Genomic DNA, 11365 nt, shown 5'->3' with positions numbered 1-11365 from the left:
ATCTGCTGCAGTCCTCCTAATAAAAAAATGTATTAAACATGCACACACCTGCCTGGATTTACCTGTAAGACTGTAATACCCAACTCTATAACTATAGGTTTATTTCTAACCAACGTAAGGCTTAACCACAGCTGCTGTCTTCTGTAGATGAGTCAGCCGTCTTCAGAAACAGCCCTCCCTCCCTTGTCCCTGTGCCCCAGAACATAGGGGTTGCAATGCTGCACATCCATATCTACCTGCAGAACAGCAGGCTGAGGTCTCTTCCTTTTTTAGGAAGCTTTGCCAAAGAAAAAACAAATATGAAAGAACACTTGCAAGGTCAAGGTGCCTGTTTTCCACATTGTAGAGGTCTCTGCCCCCTGCCATTTTGAGAGGTCCATCCTGAGAGTGCTTGAGGCTTTCTCAGCTGTGGCCAGGGAAACAATATGGCAGATTTTAAAAAGTACTTGCTTGTGCTACTCTTGTAACCTTCTCCCTTTGCTAGAGAGTAGTACATCTTTCTGGCTCATGGGCTTCCTGTAGGGGAGCTGCTATAATTCTGCACCAGCAGGCAAAAAATGGAAGTAGCACAGTTTTTAAGGGCAGGGCTAAGTCTGTGTGAAAAGGCAGGACTTTAGCAGGCATACTGTGTGCAGTTTTAGAGAGATGAGGACTGAAGCAAGACTTACTGAGGGCTCTCCACTGTGATAAGAGTCATGGCAGCAACAGCTAAGGAAGATCTTGCCAGACAAAGACTTTGGGAGGCATTGGTTTAAACTGAAGAGAGAGGTCTAAGTAACAGGATCCTTTGGGAGAGTCCAGGACAGCATGTAGCTCATGGGGAAGTAGTGGGGGGGGGGCAACAGCAAAAGTGAGAAAGGGATAATATTGGAAATCATCCTGGAAAATAGCAGAGAGATGCAGACAGCTCTTTCTTTTTTTCACTTCTCCCAAGACCACAAACTGGAATACAAGGGCTGATGCAGAAACTCCCAGGAGCAAAGCCCTCCAGGTGAGTGACAAAGGAGTATTGAACTGTACAAGTTGGAGAAGACCAAAGCTGATCTGCAGACCACTGCACACACAGGTGGATTAACACATGGGCCCATGGGGCCCCTGCCAATCAGGGCCTGCCTGGGTGCCCGGGTTCTCTCGGGGAACAGTGGGTTTCCCCTTGCAGGCAGGCATCATTCTAGCCTGCAACGGACCCTGCTTGGGGCTGCTGAGAGCAAGACACAGAGGGCATCACCTGCATGTGCGTGGCCACATGCATGCACATGGCCAGGAAAACAGCTAGGCAGCATGGAGAGCACCTGCAGGTAAGTGAGGAAGGGGCATGGGGAGGGAAGGGGCATGGGGGAGCAGATCAAGGTCCCCACAGTGAGGGAGGGAGTGGGACAGGGGCTCGGGGTCCTGCCCAGTCAGGGTGGTGCATGGGATCCAGAACCAGGGCAGGAAGGAGGATAGAGCCACAGGTGGCTCATGCAGGAAGTATGGGGGGCAGTAGGGGACGGCTCCCTGCTGCTGCACGCATCCCCCAGGGGTAGCATGGTGGTGCATGTGCCCCCCAGATTTGTGTATGGGGTGGATAAAGGCTGCTCCCTGTGAGCTCGGGGCTCTCCACTCTGCTGCCTTTGCCCCGGGAGCATCACACCAGCCATGTGCCTCATGCCCACCTGGCAGCAGTGGGGGCAGCAAGTTGTGCTTCCCACTGCCAGGCAGGTAGGGGGTGTGCGGCTGGTGCAGCAAGCAGGAGGAGAGGCAGGCATGTACCACCCACCCCCAGCCCAGCTGGGTCCATTCAGCCTCCCTCATGGGACACGGAGGTCCGCCCCACCCTTGGCAGTGGCAGCACCAGGAGGGGAAGCCCCTGCCCCCCTCCACCCCCCCCCCACTAGTGTACATATATTCATGTTTATAATGAGGTGTAGGGGCCCTCCAATTTTCTGTTCCCCCAGGGCTCCAATAAATCTTAATCCACCACTGCCTGTACATGTACAGCTGCCCAGGAAAAGGCAAAGAGTCATTTGTATTTGCTTTCATCTTTAAACACTAAAATGACAACTAAATTATCAGTGTCCCTAAATACCTATATGCCAGAATAGAAAGAGGGCAAGGTCAGGAGTAACCGCGCTGTAATGAGGCAAGGCCACACAGCCTCACGTAAAATAAGATATGCTGAACATATGTAGCTATGCCAGGGAAAAACTCTCATCACTCAGCACTCCCACCTCTTCACCAGTAGCAGAACTAGGGTGGGATGAACAGGGCAAGAACCCTGGGCGCCAGCTGCAGGGTGGGGTGGGATGAGAAAAAGCAGCTGCTGCTGTTGCCAGCTGCATGATCACAAGCACTATTGCCCCACTGTCCTGGCATCTGGCTGCATCCCAATGCCACTGCTCCTAACAGCTGATCTTCCCATCTTTCTGGTTACTGTCTATAGCAAGAAGTGTCTCTTTTGTAATTATAGCTTTCTGCTCTCGAAGTCACAGGCTCCATGGCTACTTTGGCCTCCATCTACTTCAGCAAGGAAGGAAAAAATAAAGGAAGAAAAAGTCCTATAGGGAAAGGATATCAGCTGGTGGCAATTGGCATAGAGGTGCTGACTTAAATGGAGTTACACTGATTTACATTAGCCAAAGACCTATCCTATGGCTCTGCCTCCTACCCCCACTACCTCCAAAGCCCTGCTTTCTTCTCCAGAAAGAATCCCAACAACATGGATTTCTTCTAATGCTTCTCCTTTCTTAAGTCCTTCTTACCAGGAACCTAGATAGCTCAGACAAAGATTGCTAATAAAATGTCTATAATTTTATCTACAATTGTGTCCTATTTTTTAATTAAAATTGTAAACCTGTGGGTTTATCTTGGAATATCTAACACAATATTATCTCTAGTTATGTTACAACTTCTTATGGAGGTCTGATTAACTTCACACAAAATATTTTAGATCAATTATTTTTAAATAGCACTATTTTCTTCAGGAAATTTCTCAAAGGAGTTCTTTTATCATCAAGAGAAGCATTTCCTGGAGAAACTGTCATCACTCGGAAAGTGAGGAAGGTTTTGGTTTGAAAACTGGCTATTTTCAAAGCCTATTTGTGTCTTCAGTTACTGTTAGGTTTTACAATAAAAAAATACAAACACAAATACTCATTTCTTCTGTTTTTGCTGCTTCTTCAGTGAAACTATGTCACAAGTAACTATTGAATTATTGAATGTGAAATAGGCTTTTTTTCCTGTTAGGAAAAAAGTTGCTTTAGGACTGATTCTAGTAATTTGACACCACTTGATGTGTTTTGCTGGAATATGGAGCCTACACAAATTGCACCATAAGCAAATTTCTTTATAATGGAAGGATCAGGAAACTGCAGTTTGGCAGCCCATCCCACTATTTTTTTAAGGTGGATTTCCTAGCTGGCTTTGAGTAGATAATGTCAACTGAGACTTTTGCAAAGGCATAAGAGAGGTGAAATTGTTGCCTGCACAGATTTACATAATAGGGTGTTTGTGCTAGTGCTTACCTATCTGCATTCTAGAAGTGCATTCTGCCCCTGGGATACCATTCTACAAGCTGAAAAGAAAAGTTAATTACACAATTATTTATTACTTATGGTACATTCATGCCTGAGGGCTCCAAATAGGATCAAGGCACTGGGCAAGTACAGAGTAAAACGAGGTCTCTTTCCTACTTACAAATGTTATTTGACAAAAAGCAGAAAGGATAGGAAGAAAGCTGCATATCTGATTAAATGAAGGGGGTCTTGTTCTCAGGTAAGGAATTTGCAGACAGAAGGACAGGGTTTTCAGATGCTAATACAGTATTTATTTCATTGCCAGTGGTGCATCTATACATGCAGTTACTGCGACTGAATATACTCTAGCTCAATTTGAGCCAGAGTAAACTAATCCCAACATTACCATCTACATGTGCCTTTAAACACAGTAATTTACTGTGCTGCTGCATACCACTTGTATCTAACGGGACTATGTGGCAGCACAGTAAATTAATCTACTGCACCCTAATTGCCACACATGTGTAGATGGTGATGCTTTACTGCACAGTAAAACATCTCATGTAGACTTACCCAGTCTGAACAGAACTTAGAGCAAGAAGAGGTTTTTTCCCCAACTTGAGCGGAAGTGCTTTCATATTATAGATGGAATGAGCTTAACAAGTAAGTCAAATAAGTATGTGCTGGGGTATATCTCTTGAGATTCCCTTGGTTTGACCACATTACCCCATTCTAGTAAGCTGATTCTGCACTTCAGCAGCTTTTCTTCTAAATTGTTTTCGTTACATGTGAAGCTTATAAAAGGGGACAGGTGAAGACTGAAATCCTTTGTGCATTCCCAGGACATATATAGCAGTCCTACTGGCAAAGCTGCCCTGACACTAACCCTGAACCCATGGGAGCACTTTAGAGTGAAAGAGAGTAATTGCATCTCAAGGTTTATTCATTTCCTTGTACCCACTTATGAGACTGTCAGCGAGGATGCCACTTGTAGAGTGATTTAAGCACCTGTCCATTAAGAAGAGTGCTATGAATGCTAACTAAATTCACGTAGGTCACGAAAGAGCTTCTGGGTACAGCAGCAATGAATTCTGGTCCTCACTGATGTGAGCTATATTTCAACTGGTGAAAGGCTTCATATCCCATTACAAATCTGAGACAGCCAGTCTGTCTTACACTTTAGGGAGTGACAGTGTCTAGCTATTTCCCTGAGCATATGAACATGTCCTTTTACCAAGGCATTTCAAAGTAGTCATGTAGATGCCTTTACTAAGATTTCTCCAACAGACCAACTCCTGATAAGGCCAAGACTTATTTCAACTTTCTGGAAATTGCTTTCCCTCAATGCTCAAACGACTGCCCAGGAAATCTTGGCTGGTGACTTTGACATAGTGAGCACTTTCAAGAGAGTTCAAAACTTAGGTTATTTGTCTGGCACAGGATAAAATACTGAAGAATGCTTAAAAGTATGCGGACCATGCAAATTCTGTCACCACCTTATCCAAAGGGGAGAGTCCCATTACACTCCATTAAAGCTCCCAGACCATTCAAACTTGATTATGTTGTCATTACAGGTTTAGCTGTTCCCCTGACACTACTAGCTGTGCATCTTCATCCAACTTTTACTCTTGCTAACCAGAATAAATGTGCATGTTGAGCACAGCTGAGCAGTTTGTCAGGCACTGCTGTGTGTGAATTTCTCCTGATAAAGTAAGCTGTTTGGCTTATGGCAGTGGTTCCCAAACTTTTCTGTACTAGGACCTATTTGTAAACATTGATGGCCAGTCCCAACCCAGTGCCCCTCACTCGTGACCTGCTGTCCCCTGCCCCCAGAACCCAGTGTGTGGGGCAGGGGGAACCCCAAGAAGCCCCTTGCAGACTCTGATAGCCTGCAAGAGAAAAGCCATGGTTTCCCATGTTTTTCTCATTTAAAGGAGAACCTATTTTTTTAAAGTTTGTTGATTCATTTTTGAAGTTTATTTGTGACCCTTTCATATATTCTTGCAACCCACTTTTGGGTCCCGATGCACAGGTTGAGAAATGCTGGCTCAGGGCCACCTGTGTCCTACCCAAGAATGGTGTCTGGCAACTCAGAAATAAGAGTCACCCATTATTTCTTTAATTGAAGAGAGTGTTGCCTAGTGCTTAGATCAAGTTGGCATGGAACAAAGCACTGGAAAGTAACTCCCGGGTCATTGTGTGTAATTTTTCATTGCAGGTATCCACATCCTATATAATCCTGTTCATAAACTTAATGAGTCTTCCATGCTCGGTTCTGCCACTAACTCATTTGTTGTGTGATCTTGGGTGAGTAATTTCACTTGACTGCAGTTTCATTTATTCATCTCCAAAATGTATATAAGATTTATTGGCATGGTCTCCACCAAAAGGCTTGGAAACTTCTTTAATGTTTATAAATCACTCTGAGCTCCTTTAATGAAAGGCTCTATAGAGACACAGGCTATGCTACTGTTGTTAGTTACAAGTAATTTTCACCAAGAGCAACTTTCCTTTTGTAAATTAGAAAATAAGTGTTTGTGTAAACTACTTGTGTGGCGATTTAGGCCACTCTTCTCTGTTAGGGTTGGGGGAGTTTGCCGGCTCCCAAAAAAATCTGTACCTACATCCAGAGGTTAACTGTGGCTTGACCCAGATTTAAAAATAAACAGTTTGATCCCATGACTTACTGTTAGTTGAAAAGGGCTTTTGAATACATTCTCAGAGAGTCTTTTTCAAAGAAATGTTTATGAACCATGAAACATAAACACAATTACCACATCAGGATGTGCATTATCACATCATATACTAGAATGCTTAGGGTCAATTCTTTAGTGAGGGTATAAATGTGCCTCTTGGAATATTTTTCAGTAGTACTACTTTGTCATTGTGTAGTATCTTCTGTTTAAGACTTTCAGAACACTTCACAAACACTAAGGATGTTGTAAAACATTACTCTTAGGCTATGCTAAGAGCTCTTAATATGGGAGTGTCCACTCATTAAGGTGCAGAAACTAGTGCTAAGTACCCTCTAAGCTTCTTAAAAGTTATGCCACTTCAAGTGAGGTTCATCTTTCAGCTATGTTACCCAGCTCCTGTTACAGTAACTTGTTACAGTAACTGTTCCATAGAGATAAAACGATTAATATTCATTCTCCCAGCATCCCAAAATGTGCTGTCCCCTCTCCCTACCTCCTGCCTTGTGCGGACAAACTTTCCACCCCCCCCCAAAATGTACTGCCCCACAAAATGTACCCCCCAAAATGTACTGCCCAGTGGGTGGTACTAACACCAAGCAAACTCATCCTCCCACCTTCAAGAGCTGTGACCCAGGTAAGCAATGCCAGAAGGTAGCTAGTACCTACCTACTTTCATCAACTATAGGCAGCTAGGGGCAGAGAACGAACCAAAGGAAAATGCTTTCCTGCACTGCTCTTCGTAACCCCCGCCCCTCAAAGCAGCATGACTCCTGATAACCAGTTCCCCAACATACAGCTAACCAAGCAAGTTTTCAAAGCTCTTCCATGTTTAATCACATAAGGGCCAAAGGAAACAAGCTCCTTCTGCTGAGCATAGTGCTCCCTGCCTGGAGCAGTCTCAGTAGAGTAGTATTAAAGTAACTTGAATTGAAAAACCATAAGACTCAACAATTATGACTTCATGATGTAAGTCTGAGCATACTGATGGTATTAAGGGGTCCCCTGGCTTTCTCTTGCTTTGTTATACAGGGAATATTTCTAGACACACTGTACTCTCAAAATAAGAGGTATGTGAGATTCATGAATGCCTACAACTTATCACAAAGCTTGAGAGGTAACTAGATTACAGTGAATAAGTACCTTCCTCAGCATAGTTCTAGGGCTCGAGCAGATAGGCAGGGCTTATTTTTCAGTAGCAAACCGTCTAGGCATACTGTTTCTAAGTCTACTCACCTGCCATTCTTTTTATTTGTTCCCATTGACACAAAGAGTGCAGGAGGGTAGTCTGGGGAACAGAAGTTTTGTGTTATGATGGCTGTTTTCAATGTATTTGTGAGGGTTTTGCAATGTGTCTTTGTAGATGTGTCTTCAACTTTTTTTGTGGGGAGAAGGTGTGTATGTGTATTGTCTCAAATCATTTATCTTCCTCTCTGCCCTGCAAGAACCAGAGGCCCTGGATATTATAGCCAGTGTCCTATGCTGGGGGAGGGACAGAGACCATTGGCAGTGTTACAAGTTACCTTTAAGTAGTTTAAGCCATTCTAAAGACATTTCAGTGTAAGTGTCCATGCATTAAAGGGTATCAAACTGTGCTAGGTACCCCTAGCATCTTAAGTTATGCCACTTCCTCCTGGCAAGGGTTCTCTTTAAGCCATTCTGCCTAGCTGAAGCTAGGGTATTGTTAGTCTGCACCATGGAGAGAAAGTGATCATTTTGCAGTCATCCGACATCCCTAGATGCATGTCTTCCAGCCCATCTACCCCTGACAAACTTTCCACCTTCCCAAGCTCTACTGCTCAGTAGGTGGTACTGGTCTCCATCCAACACCCCATCCACTCCAGTGAGTATGACCTCATCCCACACGGCACCATATTGCCAACTCCAAGGAGCCCAGAACACCTGATCAGATTGTCAATCAGCATAGTGATCGACAGACCAGGTGAGGAAGTAGTGGATCACATGACCCAGACAGGGTCTGGCTACAGGCTTCATAAGGCCAGGACCATCACTGAGGCCTCAGTCTGGCTCTGACCTACCATGGTAAAGGAGCGTCAAAGCACAGGGGGCTGAAGGAAACTCAACATCACCAGGCATTGAGGTGATTTTTGTTATATGTTTATCCATTATCACTGTGGTGTGACAGACCCAGGCTGGGGGTATATTTTAGTTAGAAAATTCTGGTTAGCTAGCTTATACCTCTGTTTAAGGTTAAAGCAGGAGGACTAGGAGTGGCTATGAGGGGAGGTGTGGAGGCTACAGGGAGTGCTTTGAGAGGAGCCAACAGATCAACTTGGCTCAACAGGGATATTAGAGAGCTTCTAAAAAGGAAGCATACAAATAGTGGAAGAAGGCCTTAGTAACCAAGGAGGAATACACCTACATTGCCAGGGCCTGCCAATATGAGATAAGGAAAGCCAAGGCAAGCATGGAGATAAAGCTGGCAACCAGAATAAAAGACAACAAAAAGTCCTTCTACAGATACATAGGAAGTAAGAAAAAAATCAGGCTCCACTGTGGAACCTTTACTAAATGTTCAAGGGCAGCCCACAGTCAATGCCTGTGAAAAAGCCGAATGAATACTTCACTTCGGTACCTGAAATCAAGCGTGGGCTATTTGCCTGATCGGAGGCATGGGGAGCATAGAGAAGACAACAAAATACACAAAATCAGTCCTGAACAGGTCTCCTGCAAAACCTGGATGTCTTCAAGTCTCTGGGGCCTGACAACCTACATCCAAGACTCCTGAAAAACTACCTGAGTTAATAGCAGCACCACTGGCCAAGTTGTTTCAAGAGTCATGGAACTTGAGAGTGGTCCTGGATGACATAGAAGGGGGCCAATGTGGTGCCCATTTTCAAGAAAGGGAAGAGAGATGACACTGCAAACTACAGACCAGTCAGTCTGACATCGGTCCTGGGTAAAATTTTTTAAAAACTTATTACTGAGGCCCTCATTTGCAAACTGGAAATGAACGGGGTGTTAAGAACCAATCAGCATGACTTTGTTGAGGGTAGATCATGCTTGACAAGCCTTGTGTCCTTCTATGACCAGGTAACTACCCATCTGAACAATGGACACATGGTGGACATGATTTACTTAGACTTCAGTAAAGCCTTCGATTTGGTTTTCCACAAACTCAAGGGTGCTGGACTTGAGCAGTCCTCAGTGAGGTAGGTGGACAATTGGCTTAGAGGCCACTCCCAGCAGGTGGTAACTGATGGGCTGGCCTCATCCTGGAAGTCTGTCTCCAGTGGCATCCCCCAGGGATCTGTGCTGATCTGGATGAGGGGGTGTAAAGTTCAATTCTTAAGTTTGCAGATGATACCAAGTGTTGGGAAATGCAGGCACACTGGAGGATAGGGCCAGGGTCCAGGAAGATCTTGACAGGCTGGACTCTTGAGCAAAGGAGAATCAGATGAGATGTAACAAGGATAAGTGCAAAGTCCTTCACCTGGGTAGGAAGAACCCTCCCAACAACTACATGATGGGTGGTGGACCACTGACTGGCATAGATTCCGAGCAAGACCTGGGGCTGACAATTGACTAGAAGATGAATATGAGCCAGCAGTGCAATGAGGTCAATAAGAAAGCAAATAGAGCTCTGGTATGTATTAGCTGACGTGTGTCCAGTAGATCCAGGGAGGTGCTCCTCACTCTCTATTTGGTGCTGGTGCTGGTGAGGCCTCAGCTGCTGGAGTACTGTGTCCAGCTTTGGGCACCACACTTCAAGAGGGACATGGATAAGCTTGAGAGGGTACAAAGAAGCATGAGAGGGTACAAAGAAGCAACACCCCACATGGTCAAAGGCATGGAAGATAAGAGAGACTCAGGGAATTTGGACCTGTTCAGCCTGAATAAGAGAAGGCTGAGAGGTGACTGATGGTCGCCTACAAGTACATCGGGGAGAACACAAAGATCTGGGGGACCAACTCTTCAGAAGGGCACCTCAAGGGAGGACAAGGACAAACGGACATAAGCTTATAGAGGCAAATTCAGTCTAGACATAAGGAATAACTTTTTATCTGTAAGAAAAAGTCACTAGAATCTGAAACACACTCCCACCAGAGGTGGTGCAGTCACCATCACTGGACGTGTTCAAGAAGAGGCTGGACAGGCACCTTGCTGAGCATGTCTAAGCCCAATAACTTCCTGCCCACAGCAGGGGACCAGACTTGATGATCCTACAGGTCCTTTCTGGTTCTGCAATTTTATGATTCTATGAAACATGACCAAAATTGTTCTGATCTGGGGATTACAGCAGGAGATCAGTATAGGTTTGTTAGCAGAAAAGTGTGTTATCAAATACAGTCTGAATATATTACAAAACTTAAAAAGATGCATCTAGTATTTTACCTCTTCATTGCACATCTACATACCTGTTCTTTCCCATTGTCTCCTATTTAGCACTGTGATGGGCTCTGCTAAATGTTTCTTAATGCCTCAATGCAGAGAACTTGTCAGTCTTATGCCATGGCAACAGTCCTCAAGTGCGCTACACTTACTCAGATAAGCTGCCTCTTAAACCAGAAGCAGGGTAACTGGATCCACACAGTACTGCTGGCTAATTAGCATTCATGGGTGACCATAGGGATTGGCCCGCACACATACTAATTAGCCCACACACATGCATGTGGTCACTGTTCACCCTGCTTCTGGTTTAGAAGGCAAACTGCCCAGAGCAGCACAATACAGTTGGTGGTGGTGCTGCAAGGCATGGTACGTGTCCCACATATCTCGTTGTCTAGGAAGATTTATGTAGGCCCATGACACTGTATAACTTTGTATAGGAACACAGTATCACAATGACCTGAGGTTAAATCTCAGGAGCTCTGTACTTCCAGTATCCTGTGTAGATGACACCCACCCCTCTCAGATTTTGCTAACAAAACTGTTACTTACCATCATCCCACTAGCATTTTGAAGGCATGCACGTGCACAAACTGGCAGATGTTTTTCCATTGTTATTCCCATTATCTAACCTGGATAATAGTGTCCTCTGACAAAAACCTCTGACAAAAACACACAAATATTGCTCATAAAAGCCAAGTTTTTTAATAGGAACAGCAGCCTTTAAGAGTTCACCACGGCACTGTAAGGTTTCATAGATTTCATAGACATCAGGGCTGGAAGGGACCTCGGGAGATCATCGAGTCCAGCCCCCTGCCCAAAGGGCAG

At 44.8% G+C, this 11365-nt stretch overlaps 1 long non-coding RNA gene across 1 annotated transcript in view; it reads right to left on the bottom strand.

Moving 5' to 3' along the window:
* Positions 1 to 9672: 9672 nt before the first annotated feature.
* The window catches only part of LOC109319303, a 3897-nt gene continuing 2204 nt past the window's right edge, over positions 9673 to 11365 (bottom strand). The window contains exon 3 of the long non-coding RNA XR_002103475.1: positions 9673 to 9689. This is a non-coding gene — a long non-coding RNA (uncharacterized LOC109319303). The remainder of the gene's footprint in view (positions 9690 to 11365) is intronic.

This window comes from Crocodylus porosus, unplaced genomic scaffold (genome assembly GCF_001723895.1).
Source record: "Crocodylus porosus isolate Cpor-Errol unplaced genomic scaffold, CroPor_comp1, whole genome shotgun sequence".
In the NCBI taxonomy this organism is placed as follows: domain Eukaryota; kingdom Metazoa; phylum Chordata; order Crocodylia; family Crocodylidae; genus Crocodylus; species Crocodylus porosus.
The sequence above is the reverse complement of the archived record's forward strand: the minus strand, read 5'-3'. Positions and strand labels throughout refer to the sequence as shown.